At 40.1% G+C, this 21,980-nt stretch overlaps 1 protein-coding gene and 1 pseudogene across 1 annotated transcript in view; both read right to left on the bottom strand.

Annotated features, from left to right (window-relative positions):
* Positions 1-5,689, bottom strand: part of LOC116062301 — a 1,036,964-nt pseudogene extending 1,031,275 nt beyond the window's left edge.
* Positions 1-16,459, bottom strand: part of LOC116055156 (SE-cephalotoxin-like) — a 521,701-nt gene extending 505,242 nt beyond the window's left edge. The window contains exon 1 of the mRNA XM_031306962.2: positions 16,370-16,459. The gene's annotated coding sequence lies outside the window, so the exon portion shown is untranslated. The remainder of the gene's footprint in view (positions 1-16,369) is intronic.
* Positions 16,460-21,980: the final 5,521 nt, after the last annotated feature.

Below are 21,980 nucleotides of genomic sequence, written 5' to 3'. Positions count from 1 at the left end.
CCCCTCTCTCCCCTTTCATTTCTTCAGCTGTCCTGTCAATAAAGGCCTAAAAATGCCCAAAAAATAATCTTTAAAAAAAAAAACTTAACGAGAGATCGATCAGCACGTTGCTCCTTCACCATCTCACTGCAGGAAACAGACAAGGGAAAATCAGGAAGAGAAACTGAAACCGGACTCAGTTTGGCTCTTTTGGGGGTGGCAGTAGCTCAGTTTGGGGGTGGCAGTAGCTCAGTCCGTAGGGAGTTGGGTTGGGAACCGCAGGGTCGCCGGTTCAAGTCCCTAACGGACCAAAGTACAGAGTGTAGATTGGTAGCTGGAGAGATGCCAGTTCACCTCCTGGGCACTGCCAGGTGCTCTTGAGCAAGGCACCGTACCCTCCCAACCGCTCAGGGCGCTGGCAGCCCACTCACTCTCCATTAGTGCATGAATAGGTCCTGAGCATGTGTGTGTATTTCAGGCCTGTGTGAAGTGATTTCTAACAAACAGAGTGTAAATTTTAATTTCCCCACTGGGGATCAATAAACAGTATAAATTATAAATTAAATAAATTAAATTGCACAGCTGGAGAGGACTCAACCCCAACCTGACGCTGAGCGTGTAAACTGTAAACTGCTTGCGGTGCTCAACAGCACCATTTTCTGGGTCCACTATAAAAAAAAAAAAAGACGGCGCAGCCTTGAACGCAGAGGGCATTGGCCCCATCAGGCCAAACTTTGCTGCCAGTCAGATCATTACCCAGGATTAAAGACACCCCTTCAACAGGCAGTGCATCCATAGCCTTATGCTCATTTAAGTAAGTAGCAAAATGCCCAAGGATGGAACTCTTAAATTGATCCAGGACAATCACAAAGACCTTTAAAAGAGGTCACTCCAGCAGCATTGCACCAACGATTGAAGTGTGATAACAACTCTCGACCAAATTCAACATGGGAACTTCACGTTCCCAGGACTGAAAACGCTGTCTGTAGGCTTCAGGAACCAACTTGTATGCTTTCAGAACAGCAGTTTTTACTTTCACGTAACTCAAACTGTCAGCTGTACTCAACACAGAATAAGCGGCTGTAGCCTAACACACACTGGAGCAACAAGGTGCGCTCTGAATCTGGCCAACCTCTCACATCAGCTACATGTTAAAATAAAGAGAAAAATGTATCAGGATATATTTCATCAAACACAGGCATCAGCCATAAATTACTGCTGACATCAAACTTACTCTGCTAGTGGCTGGCTGCTGCTGGTCCTGTTCTCACTAGTTTTGTTGGTTTCCTTTTTGGTTTGTTCATGTAGTTTAGTTTATCTCACACACACACACACACACACACACACACACACACACACACACACACACACACACACACACTCCTCTTTCTCCTCTTTCTCACATGCTTTGATCAAAGCATGAAGATAAACCAAACTCCCTAAACAAACCAAAATGGAAACCAACAAAACTAAGGAGAACAGGACCAGCAGCAGCCAGCCACAAGCAGAGACCAGAGCTGCAGTGGATGGAGCTAGAACAGTGACAGTAACCTGTGGTATTTACAATAAAAATTGGCATTGAAACAACAAATATTGGCACTGAAAAATGTTGAACTGAAATATAAAACACAAACATGAAAAAGTTATAATCTCGCAATCCTATTATTTTATTTCACTTTGACATTTGTTTGCATTATGATAGGTTTTTCAATGTCAATCTACATTTTTTCTTGATGTCTGTCTTTTTTTTACGCTGTCACTTTCTGGGGAGGGGCCTGAGGGGAGGGACAAAGAGGGCAGGGTTTATTAGTAATTTGCATACTGTTAGAGACCGCACCTCCACAGGCATCCTCACAGATTACCCATATCTGCAATGGCTTCCACAAGTTCACCTGGAACCTCCAAATCTCAAGTAAGTCTGTTTATCTCTGCCTGTTTTTTTTTCACGTAGAAGCGGGCTGGTTTAGTGTTAACTTTAAATGTAGGCCTAAGCTGTGCTGTTTTGGCAGAGATTAGCTGAACAAGTGCTAACACTAGCTAATACCACATCAGCTAGCCCACTTGGGGGTTTAAAGTGATATTAATACTAGAGTTGAGCCGGATACTCGGCTGAAACTTTTGCCGAGTACGAGTATTATACAAGTAATACGAGTCAATATCTGTGCTCGGATTGAATAAAAATCCTCATTGGGTAGTTGACTGTGTCTGCGTTCAGTGATAGGCTAGTCGTCACAGCGCCCCTCCCCTACACACATACAGATGTATTGTGTTGCTGTGTCCCGCTCTGCTCACTCACACAGAACAACTCTCTCTCTCTCTCTCTCTCTCTCTCTCTCTCTCTCTCTCTCTCTCTCTCTCTCTCTCGGTTTTTTCAGCGGTTCGGTTTGTAGTACTTCCATATTAACCAGTAGAGTTCTGGTAAACGTGGGGTTTGTAGTACTTCCTTATTAACCAGTAGAGTTCTGGTAAACGTGGGGTTTGTTCAGACGTGGTGCTGGTAGAATGAGACTCGCGTTGCGTCTCTGCCTGTCGGAGATTTTTTTTTTTAAACAGCGTCGGACTATTTGATCCGTAGAACACAGTCCCCCCCGCCCCCCTCCCCTCTCTCTCGCTCTCTCTCTCTCTCTCTCTCTTACTCACTCACACACACACACATACCTGGTGTGGAAATGAAAAAAAAAATAAATAAAAAAAATCACACTGATCATAAAAAAATTAAAAGTTAAAAAAAGAAAGTTATGTTGAGTATGAAAACTCTTGTTCATTACATTTGACTTCATAATTCAACCACATGTGTTGTATTCATTGTTCTTGTTCTGTATATAGTTTGTTTGTTATCGTGATCAAAACCATTGATCTGAAGCTCCATGCTGATGCTAATGATCCCTAATTAATAGTGCACTGATGTGACAGTCTTTACTACATCCCTCCAACAGTCTGCATTTATTTTGTACCCACTATATATTTGTACCAGGCCTCCAGAGGGACCATGACACTTCCCCAGACTTCTCCAGGACCCTGTGCAGCTTCAGCATGTTCAATTAAACCTTTTTTAAATTTTGTTTTGGATATTTATTCTGACCATATGTGCATAACAAATGCACCTAAAGTGTGCATTTAATTTACAAAAAAAAGTGTAATTGTTTTGTGAAGTATTCTAAAAGCAACTGCAGTCTTTTAACATTACTTGTCAAGTACAGGATATACAAGATCTTTTCTTGGAAGGGGACCATGACAGAGTGACAGAAGAGTCTGCCAGTGGAGTACTTTCCCCACCCATCCAGTGCCCTCTGAGGCCGCAGACTATGGCAGAACTGAGGGCAGCCATTAACCCTGTGACTCCCTCCTAGGACAATGGCGGATAGCTTTAGAAGACTGCACTTAACTATGTGATTCTTCACACATAAACATGGCAAGACAACACAGGAAAACCATTTTGTTGTTATTTTAAAATGACAAATACCACTACTACTTTATATGTAGTACTGATTTTAATCCTTAACAGTTTTTGACATGACATGCATTTACAGTATGGACTCCAGCAAAACAGTTAAAGCTGTACCTTTTCAATGAATAACATAAATATATTCAAGTAAGAATTTAACTCTATATTGCATAACAAATTACAGTACATGCAATGATAATGCATATGAGGGTTAATGTCTACTGGCCTATGCAAAAGGGTACAAGTCCCATTTCATGACTTAAAACTGTGTAAGTGTAAAACACTGTGTAAAAGTGTAAATAGTCAAAATCCACAGGCTGACGTTGCCGAACTTCCTGAAGCCTTCTCAGCAGTCTCTCCATAAATTGCCTCCCAGTCGAAGGTGCCTGTAATCATACACAACTTAGTGAAATCGGATGAGAAATGTAAAGGTTATGCCTTTAATCCAGAAATACCACAGACATACTTGTTTTTGTTTACAGGCAAGTTTATACATTTATGTCCAAGTAAATCTTCAACCGATAATACTTTTGACTGATTAACACTATAAGTTAAACAGTTAAAAAATACTGTACTGGACTGGTTCACATGATAATGTTAACTGTTATGTTCAGCTAAGGCAGTTTTTCAGTAACTGGGTTCTCCCAGTTTTAGGAGATGTCAGTGAACATTTTCTGCCTGTTAGTGAACGCGCTATGCCTGTTAGTGAGTGTGTGATTTGCCTAGAAACCTGTCAGTCAGCAGCTATACTTGTGATTGGAGGAGAGTTATGGGGGAGGGGCATTAAGGTTCCGTGCCAGTGTTACCGGCAGGTAAAGAGAGCGGAGCTCGTTCTCTTAATACATCCATGACAGAGCAAATGAGAGACGCAAGCGAGTCAAGCCTTGTTGTGCACCAGCAATAACACTGGCCTTAGGACTCCTAAAGGACAGGAATTACTGTTATTATAAATACTAGATTATAGAAGATAGATTGACATCCCCGGCGGGAGACTTAACTACAATTAGCCACAAGTTAGCTGACGTGTGCTAACCATGGATGTATTAAGAGAACAGTTCTAATCTCTGCCAAAACAGCACAGTTTAGGCCTACATTTAAAGTTAACACTAAACCAGCCCGCTTCTACGTGAAAAAAAAATGGCAGAGATAAACAGACTTACTTAGATTTGGAGGTTCCAGGTGAACTTGTGGAAGCCTTTGCAGATATGTGGTTATAACATGGATCTGTGAGGATTCCTGTGGAGCTGCGGTCTCTCCCAGTAGTCTATGCAAATTACCTGTAAACCACGCCCTCTTTGTCCCTCCCCTCAGGCCCCTCCTCTCTACGCCAAAACAGTGACAGAAAGTTGAAAGTGAAAACCAGTGACATTGTAAAAATCCTGACAGCGTAAAAAAAAAAAACTGTCACTGAAAAAAGACAGACATCAAGAAAAAATGTAGATTGACATTGAAAAACCTATCATAATGCAAACAAATGTCAAAGTGAAATAAAATAATAGCATTGTGAGATTATTACTTTTTGATGTTTGTGTTTTTATATTTTTTATAATATATATTTTTTTACATTTTTCAGTGCCAATACTTGTTGTTTCAATGCCAATTTGTATTTTCAATACCACAGGTTACTGTCACTGTTCTAGCTCCATACACTGCAGCCAGGCTTAACTATACGTTTATTTGACGTTTTGTATTGGCCTATTTCTATAGACATGGTGTTACATGTTTGTTGAACCACAGAAAAGGCAAATGAACGTTATCTCAAGTGCTGACTGATTAATCAAAATGAAGTTCCCAAGCAGACAGGACAATACAAATAGGAGTGTCATCTGTAAGGATTATAGGGTATACGTACAGTTTAGTGTCCCAAGTTATTTTCCACAAACTGAGTGTCCCAAATGTTGAGGGTCTTATTTGAGGCAGGTTGCCCTACCCCTAACCATAACCCAAACACCTGTTAAACAGGTGGTTTAGCAGGTTCATAATAAAGGACATTGTATGGGGGTATTTGGGACACTAAACTGCACGTTTAGCTACAGGATTTTAGACTGTTTTATGAAGAACAATCTTTAGTTGTTTAAACACAAAAGATCTAGAGTCACAATCCATAAACTCCTCAAATGCATTAAACATGCAGAAGTGTGTTCAGAGAGCACTTTCAAAAAATCATCAGGTTTATAAAGTATACACTATGATATTGACATAAACATCTGCAGCATGAGAAGCAAAAAAGAAAAATCGATTGTGACTTGTTTCTGAAAGTCCTGTTGTGTCTAAATAATGGTTGAAAAGAAGGTGGATGTTCAGGCTCTGTGTTTGTACCTCTGTCTGCAGCAGAGTTTTATCTCTGGGCGTTAACCTGCAGCTCAGTTCCTGTCAGTCATGTGACTTCTTGTAAATCAGCAGCTGCAGACAGAGTCCTGCATAGACTCACATTATCTGCACTCAAAAGCCCAAACCCTCATTATAGCAATATCATTTATTTATAATTTATAAACCAAATACAGGCTCATATGATCCTATCTTAATTAAAAAAGTATGAAACAATATTGTGCTGTCCTGGGAGCCAATTGTTTGTTTCCCAGGATGGTGAAGAAATGTCCTGCCCTACTCTGTCTCTGATTGGATGGGTTAGGTTTAGGCATGAGGAGTGGGATTGGTTAGGGTTAGGGTAAACACCAGGGTTAGCCAATCAGACGCAGAGTAAGGCCAAGTGGGGCGGGACATGCCTTCGCCATCCTAGAGAAACATACTCGTGTCCCAGACGAGTAGGTGAAGGTTTCTCAAACTTTAGACCAAGGACCACTTACCCAATAAAAAAACCTTAGGGACCACCTAACTGCCAAAATATCCCCCAAAACAACAGTCTTCCTACTTCACCAGTCAGTTATATTTGATATTACAATAAGTTATATTTAAAATGACATACATACAAAACCTTACTCTACTCTGCTTCATTGCTGAAGTCCGTCAACACAGACTAAACAGCTGATTCAAAGTTTGAATTAACATACAACTTTATTAAATTAAAAAAAAAAAATTAAATATTGAGAACTACATAAGCATCTAAAAGCAACAGAAGTTCTGAGGCCATAAAATAAGTCAACTAAACAGAACCAAACTCAGGCTATGAACTGAAAGGAGAACATGGTAGAACAGAACTGATCAGAACATAATTTGGTAAAACAATGTAATAATGGTACATGAATTATCATGAATTCATGCATGACTTCGTGATTATAACACTATAATTCATCACAACATATGTACACTGCTGTGACTGGTCCAGGTCAATACTTTATTTCAGGAGCCACCAACATGATAATGTAATGAAGAAGTTATGTTTAGTTAATCATGATTATAACACTATAATTCATTAGAATATATGTACACTGCTGTGACTGGACAGTCTTTTGTTCTGTCACTTTAACTACAGATTTACCTGATGAAGAAGACATGAACATCATTAATAAATCAGAAGTCATGATCATTCAAATTCCTTAATTGATGCATTAATAAACATATTGTTCCTGCATTAAGTCATGCATTAGATAGCATTAATCCTTGTACTTTACTGATAGTCCATGAAATATGAATGAATTCAGGCTTTTTCATGCATGAAGTCATGCAGGAATTCATGATAATTCATGTACCATTATTATAAAGTGTTACCCATATTTTAAACAAACTACCATCTAAACTTACCAATAAAACATAACAGGAGTCTCTCAGAGTATTTTAACAATTCACCAAAACAAAAGTACAAAAAAACCGAATATATTCTAAAGAAATAAACCGTTTGGCCTGTTATATCACCTAAAATCAATCACAGTAATTGTCTTAAAAGATATTCAGTTTCCTGTTTCAGAGGAGAAAAGAAACTAGAACATATTCACATTCAACAAGCTGACATCACACAAGTTTACCTGTTTAATCATAAAAAAATTACTCAAACTGATTCATAGTTGAAGATTAATTTAATAGCTGACAACTAATCTAAATAATCTTAGAAGCTCTACAACTGACATACATATTTTGAAGAAGCAAAGTCAAAGAAAGTGATATTTAATGAGATTGTTGGTATCTTAGCTGCTTTGGATTGTCAGGTTAGTCTGGTAGAGAAAGTGACATTAATTCACCTTTAATTGTCCTGCAATAGGAGTCGCAAACAACAGTCCTGTTGCATGCTTCTGTTTTTCTATTGGCTGACTCAGAGTCAGCTGTTATAAAAGGTAATACACACACACAGACACACAAACAAAGACACACACGCACACAATATCATCCTGTGCTTTTCTTCTTCTTCCTGTTTCTTCCTGAGCTTTACTTCTTCTTCCTGTTTCCTCCTGAGCTTTTCTTCTTGTTCCTGTTTCCTCCTGAGCTTTTCTTCTCCCTGTTTCTTCCTGAGCTTTACTTCTTTTTCCTGTTTCCTCCTGAGCTTTTCTTCTTCTTCCTGTTTCCTCCTGAGCTTTTCTTCTTCCTGTTTCCTCCTGAGCTCTTCTTCTTCTTCTACCTGTTTCCTCCTGAGCTTTTCTTCTTCCTTTTTCCTCCTGAGCTTTTCTTCTTCCTGTTTCCTCCTGAGCTCTTCTTCTTCTTCTACCTGTTTCCTCCTGAGCTTTTCTTCTTCCTGTTTCCTCCTGAGCTTTTCTTCTTCTTCCTGTTTCCTCCTGAGCTTTTCTTCTTCTTCCTCTTTCCTCCTGAGCTTTTCTTCTTCTTCCTGTTTCCTCCTGAGCTTTTCTTCTTCTTCCTCTTTCCTCCTGAGCTTTTCTTCTTCTTCCTCTTTCCTCCTGAGCTTTTCTTCTTCCTGTTTCTTCCTGAGCTTTTCTTCTTCTTCCTCTTTCCTCCTGAGCTTTTCTTCTTCTTCCTGTTTCCTCCTGAGCTTTTCTTCTTCTTCCTCTTTCCTCCTGAGCTTTTCTTCTTCTTCTTCTTCCGGTTTCCTCCTGAGCTTTTCTTCTTCTTCTTCCTGTTTCCTCCTGAGCTTTTCTTCTTCTTCCTGTTTCTTCCTGAGCTTTTCTTCTTCTTCCTGTTTCCTCCTGAGCTTTTCTTCTTCTTCCTGTTTCCTCCTGAGCTTTTCTTCTTCCTGTTTCCTCCTGAGCTTTACTTCTTCTTCCTGCTTCCTCCTGAGCTTTTCTTCTTCTTCCTGTTTCCTCCTGAGCTTTTCTTCTTCCTGTTTCTTCCTGAACTTTTCTTCTTCTTCCTCTTTCCTCCTGAGCTTTTCTTCTTCCTGTTTCCTCCTGAGCTTTTCTTCTTCTATCTGTTTCCTCCTGAACTTTTCTTCTTCTTCCTCTTTCCTCCTGAGCTTTTCTTCTTCTTCTTCTTCCTGTTTCCTCCTGAGCTTTTCTTCTTCTTCTTCCTGTTTCCTCCTGAGCTTTTCTTCTTCTTCCTGTTTCTTCCTGAGCTTTTCTTCTTCTTCCTGTTTCCTCCTGAGCTTTTCTTCTTCTTCCTGTTTCCTCCTGAGCTTTTCTTCTTCCTGTTTCCTCCTGAGCTTTTCTTCTTCTTCTTCCTGTTTCCTCCTGAGCTTTTCTTCTTCTTCCTGTTTCCTCCTTAGCTTTTCTTCTTCTTCCTCTTTCCTCCTGAGCTTTTCTTCTTCTTCCTGTTTCTTCCTGAGCTTTACGTCTTCTTCCTGTTTCTTCCTGAGCTTTTCTTCTTCTTCCTGTTTCCTCCTGAGCTTTTCTTCTTCCTGTTTCTTCCTGAGCTTTACTTCTTCTTCCTGTTTCCTCCTGAGCTTTTCTTCTTCCTGTTTCCTCCTGAGCTTTTCTTCTTCTTCCTGTTTCTTCCTGAGCTTTTCTTCTTCCTGTTTCCTCCTGAGCTTTTCTTCTTCTTCCTGTTTCCTCCTGAGCTTTTCTTCTTCCTGTTTCCTCCTGAGCTTTTCTTCTTCCTGTTTCCTCCTGAGCTTTTCTTCTTCTTCCTGTGTCCTCCTGAGCTTTTCTTCTTCCTGTTTCCTCCTGAGCTTTTCTTCTTCCTGTTTCTTCCTGAGCTTTACTTCTTCTTCCTGCTTCCTCCTGAGCTTTTCTTCTTCCTGTTTCTTCCTGAGCTTTTCTTCTTCTTCCTGTTTGCTCCTGAGCTTTTCTTCTTCCTGTTTCTTCCTGAGCTTTTCTTCTTCTTCCTGTTTGCTCCTGAGCTTTTCTTCTTCTTCCTGTTTCCTCCTGAGCTTTTCTTCTTCTTCCTGTTTCCTCCTGAGCTTTTCTTCTTCTTCCTGTTTCCTCCTGAGCTTTTCTTCTTCCTGTTTCTTCCTGAGCTTTTCTTCTTCTTCCTGTTTCCTCCTGAGCTTTTCTTCTTCTTCCTGTTTCCTCCTGATCTTTTCTTCTTCTTCCTGTTTGCTCCGGAGCTTTTCTTCTTCCTGTTTCTTCCTGAGCTTTACTTCTTCTTCCTGCTTCCTCCTGAGCTTTTCTTCTTCTTCCTGTTTCCTCCTGAGCTTTTCTTCTTCTTCCTGTTTCCTCCTGAGCTTTTCTTCTTCTTCCTGTTTCCTCCTGAGCTTTTCTTCTTCCTGTTTCTTCCTGAGCTTTTCTTCTTCCTGTTTCTTCCTGAGCTTTTCTTCTTCTTCCTGTTTCCTCCTGAGCTTTTCTTCTTCTTCCTGTTTCCTCCTGATCTTTTCTTCTTCTTCCTGTTTGCTCCGGAGCTTTTCTTCTTCTTCCTGTTTCCTCCTGAGCTTTTCTTCTTCTTCCTCTTTCCTCCTGAGCTTTTCTTCTTCCTGTTTCTTCCTGAGCTTTACTTCTTCTTCCTGCTTCCTCCTGAGCTTTTCTTCTTCTTCCTGTTTCCTCCTGAGCTTTTCTTCTTCTTCCTGTTTCCTCCTGAGCTTTTCTTCTTCTTCCTGTTTCCTCCTGAGCTTTTCTTCTTCCTGTTTCTTCCTGAGCTTTTCTTCTTCTTCCTGTTTGCTCCTGAGCTTTTCTTCTTCTTCCTGTTTCCTCCTGAGCTTTTCTTCTTCTTCCTGTTTCCTCCTGAGCTTTTCTTCTTCTTCCTGTTTGCTCCTGAGCTTTTCTTCTTCTTCCTGTTTCCTCCTGAGCTTTTCTTCTTCTTCCTGTTTCCTCCTGAGCTTTTCTTCTTCCTGTTTCTTCCTGAGCTTTTCTTCTTCTTCCTGTTTCCTCCTGAGCTTTTCTTCTTCTTCCTGTTTCCTCCTGATCTTTTCTTCTTCTTCCTGTTTGCTCCGGAGCTTTTCTTCTTCTTCCTGTTTCCTCCTGAGCTTTTCTTCTTCCTGTTTCTTCCTGAGCTTTACTTCTTCTTCCTGCTTCCTCCTGAGCTTTTCTTCTTCTTCCTGTTTCCTCCTGAGCTTTTCTTCTTCTTCCTGTTTCCTCCTGAGCTTTTCTTCTTCTTCCTGTTTCCTCCTGAGCTTTTCTTCTTCCTGTTTCTTCCTGAGCTTTTCTTCTTCCTGTTTCTTCCTGAGCTTTTCTTCTTCTTCCTGTTTCCTCCTGAGCTTTTCTTCTTCTTCCTGTTTCCTCCTGATCTTTTCTTCTTCTTCCTGTTTGCTCCGGAGCTTTTCTTCTTCTTCCTGTTTCCTCCTGAGCTTTTCTTCTTCTTCCTCTTTCCTCCTGAGCTTTTCTTCTTCCTGTTTCTTCCTGAGCTTTACTTCTTCTTCCTGCTTCCTCCTGAGCTTTTCTTCTTCTTCCTGTTTCCTCCTGAGCTTTTCTTCTTCTTCCTGTTTCCTCATGAGCTTTTCTTCTTCTTCCTGTTTCCTCCTGAGCTTTTCTTCTTCTTCCTGTTTCCTCCTGAGCTTTTCTTCTTCCTGTTTCCTCCTGAGCTTTTCTTCTTCCTGTTTCCTCCTGAGCTTTTCTTCTTCTTCCTGTTTCCTCCTGAGCTTTTCTTCTTCTTCCTGTTTGCTCCTGAGCTTTTCTTCTTCCTGTGTCCTCCTGAGCTTTTCTTCTTCTTCCTGTTTCCTCCTGAGCTTTTATTCTTCTTCCTGTTTCCTCCTGAGCTTTTCTTCTTCTTCCTGTTTCCTCCTGATCTTTTCTTCTTCTTCCTGTTTCCTCCTGAGCTTTTCTTCTTCTTCCTGTTTCCTCCTGAGCTTTTCTTCTTCTTCCTGTTTCCTCCTGAGCTTTTCTTCTTCCTGTTTCCTCCTGAGCTTTTCTTCTTCCTGTTTCCTCCTGAGCTTTTCTTCTTCCTGTTTCCTCCTGAGCTTTTCTTCTTCTTCCTGTTTCCTCCTGAGCTTTTCTTCTTCTTCCTGTTTCCTCCTGAGCTTTTCTTCTTCCTGTGTCCTCCTGAGCTTTTCTTCTTCTTCCTGTTTCCTCCTGAGCTTTTCTTCTTCTTCCTGTTTCCTCCTGAGCTTTTCTTCTTCCTGTTTCCTCCTGATCTTTTCTTCCTCTTCCTGTTTCCTCCTGAGCTTTACTTCTTCTTCCTGTTTCCTCCTGAGCTTTTCTTCTTCTTCCTGTTTCCTCCTGAGCTTTTCTTCTTCCTGTTTCCTGCTGAGCTTTTCTTCTTCTTCCTGTTTCCTCCTGAGCTTTTCTTGTTCTTCCTGTTTCCTCCTGAGCTTTTCTTGTTCTTCCTGTTTCCTCCTGAGTTTTTCTTGTTCTTCCTGTTTCCTCCTGAGCTTTAGTTCTTCTTCCTGTTTCCTCCTGAGCTTTTCTTTTTCTTCGTGTTTCTTCCTGAGCTTTTCTTCTTCTTCCTGTTTCCTCCTGAGCTTTTCTTCTTCTTCCTGTTTCCTCCTGAGCTTTTCTTCTTCTTCCAGTTTCTTTAACATCATCCTGTGAATAAAATAAGTGAATCTACAGTTACTATCATTCAAGAAACCCCAACAACGACAATGGCCAGCAATCTAATTTTTACATAAAATGAGATTTCTATAAAACTATTAAGTAATAATCAAACTGTTTCTAATGTATGTCTGCTGGACAGAATGGTGTTCAAAACATGGTATTTTGTAGTTTTACCTCAGGTAAGGGTATCTGACAATCTAAAGCCCCTCTTGAGGATTTGTCCCCCCCCCCCTGGGTGTTAGGTGGCATGTTGCTGGAGTGTTTGGGGTTGATAGGTGCTCTGGGTCTAATGTTGATTTAGCTTTAAACTTGTGCAACATAACCTGCTTCACACAGGTCATCTACATGATCAGTCTGTTCCAACTTAAAGCTCCATGGATGGCCATATATTGTTATATATTTATAACTGATTATAACATAGTCAAGTGTTCTGGGGTGGAAAGAAAACAGGGGGGACAGAAAACTTCATACTTCATGTCATCAAACTGTCCTCTCAGTGTCTGGGTCATCATTAGAATAGCATCAGCTGTATCTCTCAGTGATTGGCTCGCTTCAGTCACATGATTCTTCTTGATCTGCTCTTTGCAGTTGTCAATCGCATCAGAAAGTGCAAACCCCGTTCCAACAGCTCCTCCCACAACCTGATCATGAATATGGAATAATACATGATTAATGTTCAATATTATCAGACTGTCAGCTCTGAGGAAAATACATGAACACATAATACATGAACATTTATATAAACTTTCAATACAGTAAATCTGTAATTGTCAATCAGGAAAACAAAATTATAATATACTTGTAATATATTTTTGTGTGATTTACTGCGTAGCAATGTAACAATACATGATGCATATTCTTACCATGGGTCCTCCTTTAATGGCTGCTTTAAATGCAGTTGGAGACACTTTTTTGATGAGTTTCTTCACTCCTTTAGCAATCAAAGGTGACAACTTTTCTCCACTAAATTTAAGTGTGAACTTTCCCATAATATCAATAAATCCATCAATCAATGCAGGATTACTGAGGATGTCCTTGAACCCCTGTCCTGCACCTGCTTTGTGGAAATTGATCAGCCCCTGGATTAAACTCTGTCTAGCCATGGCTCCCAGGATTTCAGCCATGACATATTGGTCCAGTTTATTTGGGTCAGAGATGGTATACTCTTTCTTCCCCTCCTCTTTCAGTTGCTGGAACAGTTTCTGGATTATTTCTGCAATTTCGTTGCTCTTCTGTTCTATGTTCTGCGCCTCTTTCAGGGTGTTGCTGGATAAGAAGTGCTCCGTGAGTTTTTTTTTAGTACCCAAAGATACAGCAGCTCCTAAACCTGAAGACGCTGCTCCAAATATTAAAAATGGAACAGCTAGTCCAGCGGTCAACACAGTGGCCACAGTGGCAGTGGCCACAGTGGCCACGCCGGCCCAGATCAGAGATGCAGCTCCTGCCACTGCCACTGTGCTGCCAACACGTTCACTGGCGTTGCATTTCTCTCTGAGTGACTCCAGCTCCTGGGCCAGTTTCTTCAACTGCTCTGCACAGCTCTCCCTCTGCTCGATCCAGGAGAACATCTGCTTCAGCAGCTGGTCAGAGGTGGTCATGATGGAGGTCTCTGTGTCTTCCTGATCCTCGCACCAGAGAGCAGAAAACTGCAGCTGAGAGATCAAGTCTGAAAGAACAAAGTCAGAGTTTAACTAATACATCACAATGAAGAAAGAACATGAAAATACATGATACAGCACCCAGTGGACCATATTCTAGGGTCAAGAATGAATTTTCACACCCAACCTTTTTTTAAAGTGTAAACATTCTGTAAAGCAATTCTGGTTTAACTATTTCATAAACTATAACACTATAAAATATTTAAGTTTCTGCGCTCAACAAGTTCAACAAGGTTGTTTCCTTCAAACAACCTTGTTTCCACAGCCTACACGTAGCACGTCATAAGGCTTGGGTGCCAACATCAGTGAAAGGTGTACAATCACAAAGACATTTAAAAGAGGTCACTCCAGCAGCATTGTCACACCTGTCAAGAGTTTATTTTTAGTCATTTTTATTGAGCTTTAATTTATTTATTTATTTCTATAGACATGGGGTTACATTTTGGTTTAGCCAAAGAAAAGGCAAATGAACGTTATCTAAAGTGCTGACTGATTAACCAAAAATAAAATTCCAAGCCGACAGAAAAGTACAAATAGGAGTGTCATCTGTAATGATTTTAGACTGTTTTATGAAGAACAATCTTTAGTTGTTTAAACACAAAAGATCTAGAGTCACAATCCATAAACTCCTCAAATGCATTAAACATGCAGAAGTGTGTTCAGAGAGCACTTTGTGACTGTGAAATCATAAGGTTTATAACAGGGGTTCTCAATAGGTGAGGCGCGCCTCCCCTGGGGGGCGCCAAAGAGCTACAGGGGAGGCGCGACACGTGAAGAAAAAATAACTGTATGCAGCTCTGTTGATATCTGTAATTGTGCGTGCGTGTATTAGCTTTAAAGTGCATCGTTTCCTTGTCCCAAGTCAACAGAAGTCAGCATTAAGGGAGGAGACAGGACCCAGCAAAAAAATATGACGAAAGGAAATATGATCCTGAGTTAAAGTTAGGTTTCACCTGGTCGGGGTCCGAGGCTGCACCTCTGCTGCAGTGTGACAGAGACCGGGAGAAATGCCGATCACGCGTTATGGTTGTCTGTGGAGAGCGAGTTCCCCCAGATCTCCACTAAGGCTATGAAAGCCCTAATCCCCTTCACCTCCACCTACTTGTGTGAGTGCGGGTTTGGCAGCAGGTGGAGGACGACTTGCGTTTATTTCTCTCTGCAGTGCAGCCCCGCATCCAACACCTCTGCGCATCAAAAGCGCGGCCTCATTGTTTCCACTGACAGACTCGGCATCAGCTGATTTTGCCGGGGCTTCAGCCCCGAATGTATTTTGAAAAGTTGACTGACAAATGTGAAACCGGACGTCGCTTAGTGTCCACTTTCACTGTAAAAAGCTGTGCAGGTTCAGGTTTATGGATGCGCTCTGCTGTCGACATGCTGCGGTATGTGTCCCGTTTGAGCTCCGTGTATTTCTGCCGTAGTTTTGGTTTTCCACCTCCGATGTAGAGTAACGTACAGCCACTTCCCCAAACTTTGTCTCATTCAGAGACCAGAGACCCAAACGTGGCTCTGAGTCTGTCAGACGGTCTGAGATCTACCGTATCAGCAGAGCAATCACGTAATGCACAGCAGGCTACGGTGCAGGTAGATTATTTTCTGAAATATAGTGACTTTATTCTTGTAATAGCCTATTATCACTTTATTTTTCTCAAAATATCACAACTCTTCCAAACCTCAGAGAACACAGATGGGATGAGATATATTTGAATGTGAATGTGCACAAAGTTTTAGACATGAGCAGAAATCTTGCTCAAACATCTGAAATATTACAGTCCAGGAGTTTATTAATAAATTAAAATGAATAATGTATCATTGAGGTCATATGCACATTTAAGGAGGTTACTTCCCCAACAAAAGAAGCAAAAGAGGAGGGAGGAGTAAATGATGCTAGGCTACATGTGTGCTGACTCAGATAGAATTAGAAAAGTCGATCTACAGGAGAATAAATAGATAAAGTAATACAGAATGCCTCAGAGCCTTACTGCTAAATATTCCATTATGTTTTTAGATTTTGATTGTAATCTGTTTCCCTTTACATAAAGACATTTCCAGCATATTGATTCAGAAAAAGGTAGAAATAGGTGCATACAAATTCACCAGAATGCAGGAAATTAAGTGTTTGATGTCAAAATGTTCAGGGGGTTCAGGGGGTTGACCCCATCATAACACATATTAAGCATGTTTTGTTGACTTGTGGATAGGCCCACTGATGTTCAGTGATTTTAAAAGTAGCCTCAATTAGGCCTGCATGAAGTTAGAAATGATTTGCTGTTGCAAAGAATCATTTATGAATGCACTTTTTAAAAAGTTGTGGAAATAAAATGTCTTCAAATACAATATAAAAAATATTTACATTTTATCAGTTGTTGTTGAAACTTATCATTGTCTGGGACACACAAAAGATGGCATGTACTGCAGAGGCTTGTGTGAGTTAGGGCAGGCGGACGGGATTTTGGGGAAGGGGGGGCTCAGCTGTCCTTACCTACTCTAAGGGGAGGCTCACATTCACCCAATTTGAAAACCCCTGGTTTATAAAGTATACACTATGATATTGACATAAACATCTGCAGCATGAGAAGCAAAAAAGAAAAATAGATTGTGACTTGTTTCTGAAAGTCCTGTTGTGTCTAAATAACGGTTGAAAAGAAGATGGATGTTCAGGCTCTGTGTTTGTAACTCTGTCTGCAGCAGAGTTTTATCTCTGGGCGTTAACCTGCAGCTCAGTTCCTGTCAGTCATGTGACTTCTTGTAAATCAGCAGCTGCAGACAGAGTCCTGCATAGACTCACATTATCTGCACTCAAAAGCCCAAACCCTCATTATAGCAATATCATTTATTTATAATTTATAAACCAAATACAGGCTCATATGATCCTATCTTAATTAAAAAGTATGAAACAATATTGTGCTGTCCTGGGAGCCAATTGTTTGTTTCCCAGGATGGTGAAGAAATGTCCTGCCCTACTCTGTCTCTGATTGGATGGGTTAGGTTTAGGCATGAGGAGTGGGATTGGTTAGGGTTAGGGTAAACACCAGGGTTAGCCAATCAGACGCAGAGTAAGGCCAAGTGGGGCGGGACATGCCTTCGCCATCCTAGAGAAACATACTTGTGTCCCAGAGGAGTAGGTGAAGGTTTCTCAAACTTCAGACCAAGGACCACTTACCCAATAAAAAAACCTTAGGGACCACCTAACTGCCAAAATATCCCCCAGAACAACAGGCCTCCTACTTCACCAGTCAGTTATATTTGATATTACAATAAGTTATATTAAAAATGACATACATACAAAACCTTACTCTACTCTGCTTCATTGCTGAAGTCCGTCAACACAGACTAAACAGCTGATTCAAAGTTTGAATTAACATACAACTTTATTAAATATTGAGAACTACATAAGCATCTAAAAGCAACAGAAGTTCTGAGGCCATAAAAGAAGTCAACTAAACAGAACCAAACTCAGGCTATGAACTGAAAGGAGAACATGGTAGAACAGAACTGATCAGAACATAATTTAAACAAAGTTTAAATTTACGAATTAAACATAACAGGAGTCTCACAGAGTATTTTAACAATTCACCAAAACGACAGTACGAAAAAACGAGTATATTCTAAAGAAATAAACAGTTAGGCCTGTTATATTGCCTAAAATAAATCACAGTAATTATCTTAAATGTAAAATAAATGTCTTGTTTTGTCCACAACTCAAAGATATTCCGTTTCCTGTCCCAGAGGAGAGAAGAAACTAGAACATTTAACAAGCTGACATCACACAAGTTTACCTGTTTTTACATAAAAAAAATGACTCAAACTGATTAATAGTTGAAGATTAATGTAATAGTTGACAACTAATATAAATAATCTTAGAAGCTCTACAACTGACATTTTGAAGAAGCAAAGCCAAAGAAAGTGATATTTAATGAGATTTTTTGTATCTTACCTGCTTTGGATTGTCAGGTTAGTCTGGTAGAGAAAGTAGGCTCGTTGGAAAAGCAAAAATCTGCCGTGTTTCCTGCAGCCTTCAAGCTGAACAGGAAGTCACAGAAACACTCCCATCCTGTTAGGTCCGATTCCGATTTAATCAAATGTTATCAGACCCAAATATCAGCTTTTACACAGTCTCCAGCAGTTTTTTATTAAGACAGAGTAGCTCTCAAAATGCTTTACATGTGATCTGTTGCTGATGTTAATAATAACAGACTGGAGATGATCTGTTGCTGATGTTAATAATAACAGACTGTAGATGATCTGTTGCTGATGTTAATAATAACAGACTGGAGATGATCTGTTGCTGATGTTAATAATAACAGACTGGAGATGATCTGTTACTGATGATAATAATAACAGACTGTAGATGATCTGTTGCTGATGTTAATAATAACAGACTGGAGATGATCTGTTGCTGATGTTAATAATAACAGACTGGAGATGATCTGTAATCTGAACAGATTTATGGTGTGTCTCAAATTGCACAGTTCTGTACTTATACTAGCTGTTTGAGTACACTCACTCACTCACTCGTCGAAGTGTGGTCAAACAGGCTCCAACAGGTCCCCATTGTTCAGGCAGATGTTATGAAGGACCGTGCAGCAGGCAATGACCTCCGGGACATAGAGGACATCCACCTCCAGCGCCTTCAAAAATATGGACCTCCATCTGGTCTTCAGGATACCAAAGGCCACAACACACCTTGCTCTAGACAGGTGACCGTTGAAGCGGACCTGGCGTTCGTTATGGAGAGGCCTGTAGGGAGTCATGAGGGCGATGGGTTGCCTGAGGCAGGGGTAGCCACCATCCCCAATGATGCAAAAGCCAGGTGGAGGGGAAGCCAATGAACACGTCAATAAACTTGGCTGTGTGGTCACACAGCCTGAAATTGAACAGAATCAGCATCAGCGTCACACGGACGTGGCATCCATCAATGCTGCCAACAACCCTGTTGAAGGCTGCTGACCCGGCCAAACGTGCAAAACCTGCACCAACATGAGGCAAGTCCTCCTGTGATGGAAGGTGAACGACCTGGGGGAGGAGAGAGAGGACTTTCCTGCTGGTCTTGTGGACAGCACGGTGCACAGTGGCCCGGGGCATAGCAAAGGCTCTGGCTACAACACGGTAAGAGGTACCACTGGCTAGCCAAAAGAGGAAGACAAGGGCCTCAATGACAGGTCCCCAGCCATGGTCACACGTCGTGCCGAGGATGACCATCAGACCGTTGAAGGATGCCGTGGAGAGTCTACCCTCATGTCGCTTTCCCCGTCAAAATACTGTGCCAGCAACGGCACCGTGTTGTTGAGCTGGCAGTACTGCCTGGGGTTGGGAGCCTGTGGAACAATTAACACAGCACCATCTTTTAAAATAAAATTGTATTGAATGTATTTAATGTTATGTGTTATCTTTAGCGTTGTACTTTGCATGACTGTAGCAAGCATACATGAAATGAAACTGTGGTATATTGACATTCTATAACATTCTAAAGACTTTGTTTTAAGAGTTGGTATAAGGAGGATGCATGAACTTTACTCTACATTTACTAAGAACATCTGGAAATTGTCAACATGAGCAGAGGTCCCCCCAAGACAGAAGAGACCTTTTTTGGAGTTGTGCCAGATAACAGGCATGGATTGGTCAGTTCTGTGGTTGAATCATATACTCACACATATCACGTCCTATGTTAATGTATGCATGGAATATATACGTTGTTCACACAAAGAAAAGGCAGAACGACTTTTTGGAAGAATTTGGGTTGGTCGTTGTAGTGGAAGTTTTTCTTGTTAGCAGCAGGAGTGTGTATCAAAAACACCAGATGAAACAAATGACGATTTGAGGATTAAACCAAAGTTTGGTCTTTGAGTATTTATTTACATTTGCAAATGCAGAGAAAACAGTTTCACAAGTACTCATGGCACATCTGAAAGGGTCTTCTGACCCAGCTAGAAAACCATACATCTATATAGTAAGAACTCACTTAAACCACCCCCCTCCAGGATAAGTCTAGCTGCTACGCAGATGAAAAAACACCACAAACAGTCACAATGACTTTATACCTTTCCCCTCTGTTCCTGCTTCTCTAGTTAGCCTAAACATCTGTTTATCTCAGAGGACAGAAGGAGCCACTAGTTCAAATGTTATGGCCCTTTTCCTCCTTATCTGCTAAAGGTAAACAGTAGGAACACTGAGTTCCAAAAAGAGAAGGATATTCTCAACTAGGCCAGAGTTTATGATGCCAGTTGCTTCTTCTCTTGGAGTCTCTAAGTCTATAACAAAATTAAAGATTATTAGGAAACTCCTGTAAAGTATATAAGAGAATCTTGATATAGGATATCAAACTATAATGTTAAAATAAAATTCCCTTTACAATCCTCCCTTTTGATTACAAAATAATCACACAAAATAAATTTTACTTTTAAGATTCAAACCTGTTACAGAAATAATCACATAACCTAACTTTATCTGTTAAGATTCAAACCTATTATAGGAATTAATCACCAAAACAAAGTCTACTTTTTAAGGATTCAAACTTATGTATTATACATCTCTATTGCTTAGATGTTATTCTTCTTTAAGGTACAAAAAAGAACCTCATCTTAACAATAAACAAGCATCATGTCTAAGTAAAAGAATAAAACAATGTTAATCAGTTTTACACAGTATCAGAAGCATTGTCGTCATCAATGTTATCATCTCCAGAAAGACCAAACAAGTTAGAGGACTCAGTGTCCTGCAGTACTTAATACTGAACCATATTTACCATAAAAATGGATGTAGTTGTTAACCATTACCGTAACATTTTCTCTGTGGTACCTGTTGTACCCTGAACACCATCTACTCCTAGACATGGGAGGTGTTGAACGCGTCACTCGCTGTTTTCCCCCCATGTTCTTTGTTGTCAGAGGTTCGTCCTCTAGCACTTGACAAACCGTAGGAAACAAGTCTTTACCACTGTTTCATGTGTGTGTGTGTGTGTGTGTGTGTGTGTGTGTGTGTGTGTGTGTGTGTGTGTAGTCCTTTTCTCCATTTTGCATTCAAACACACTGCTTTCCAAAGTCTGATCAATGTCATCGTTGATTCAAAAAAAAGAAAATATTGTTACATTAGGGTTAGTCAATTCAACAAGGTTGATACAGATAGTTATAGTGGACAAAGTAAGTACTGATTCCATCTGTAAACATTTTCTGTTACCAGCAATATTTCATTAAGGATATTACCTAAGTAAGAAAGATATCGTAAAGATATGTACTTAAGGTATTAAAAAGCAACAATATAGAAAAGTCCTCACAATTTGAAACCTGGAAATGATCAAAGCAGTTTTCTGTCAATCAACTAATTGATTAAAGCAACTAATCATTCAGCTGGACTTGTAGGCCTATATATCTGTCGGCAGTTTGATGACAATAAAACATTATATTTCATACACATATGTTTTGTGTACAAAAATTCTAATTCTCCTTAACCCAAATATGTCAGATCTCAATAGCATCTGTAAGCATTTGACTAAACTCTGCTATTGACTCTTTTGTCTTTTGAAGAAATTAGTCATTCCTGCAAATGACATAATTTGTCTTTGAAATCAAAAAATCAACTGTTCGTTTATCACCTATATGACATAAGAACATTTTTATGTGGCCCCCACTGGGGAAATTCCCTAGTTACAGTAGCTCAAAATTTCAATCACAAAAATATATATATATAGTCTTTGTCAGCTTTATTTTTAAAATTTCTAATCAACAGCATTTTAGATTTTCTGCACTTCACTTTTGTATGTTCACAATTTTCATCAGCTTTTGGCATTTTTGAAAAAAGCATATTTTCTCCATTAATAAAAAAAACTATCATTTAAATATCCCTCAGATAAAAGCAAGAAGTAGGACAACTATAATTAACTTCTGAGTGAAAGTAACTGTTCAATTTAACTCCTATACAATCCATCAATAGGAAACCCATTATCCTAATTCAAAAGTACATTTAGCTCTCTGGTACCAGCAGAATCTGACCTGGAGGGCAACCTCTTGGGTTTTTTTTTTTTTTCTAAACTTTTTCCCAAAATGCATTTGAGTCAATTCAAGTTTTTTATTTTTTTATGTTCGTGTGCTGAAAGCTCAGAGACAGAAGGTCTGCTGCAGACTCCTCCTCTCTGGAAAGGCCTGCCTGTAACCTGAGCCAGTCTCTCATAGACTGTCACACAGTGGACTTCTCTATCTCTCTAAAGCTCTTGTTTCC

Source organism: Sander lucioperca, chromosome 21 (genome assembly GCF_008315115.2).
Source record: "Sander lucioperca isolate FBNREF2018 chromosome 21, SLUC_FBN_1.2, whole genome shotgun sequence".
In the NCBI taxonomy this organism is placed as follows: Eukaryota; Metazoa; Chordata; class Actinopteri; order Perciformes; family Percidae; genus Sander; species Sander lucioperca.
Note: the sequence above shows the minus strand (reverse complement) of the source record. Positions and strands in the feature narration are given on the sequence as shown.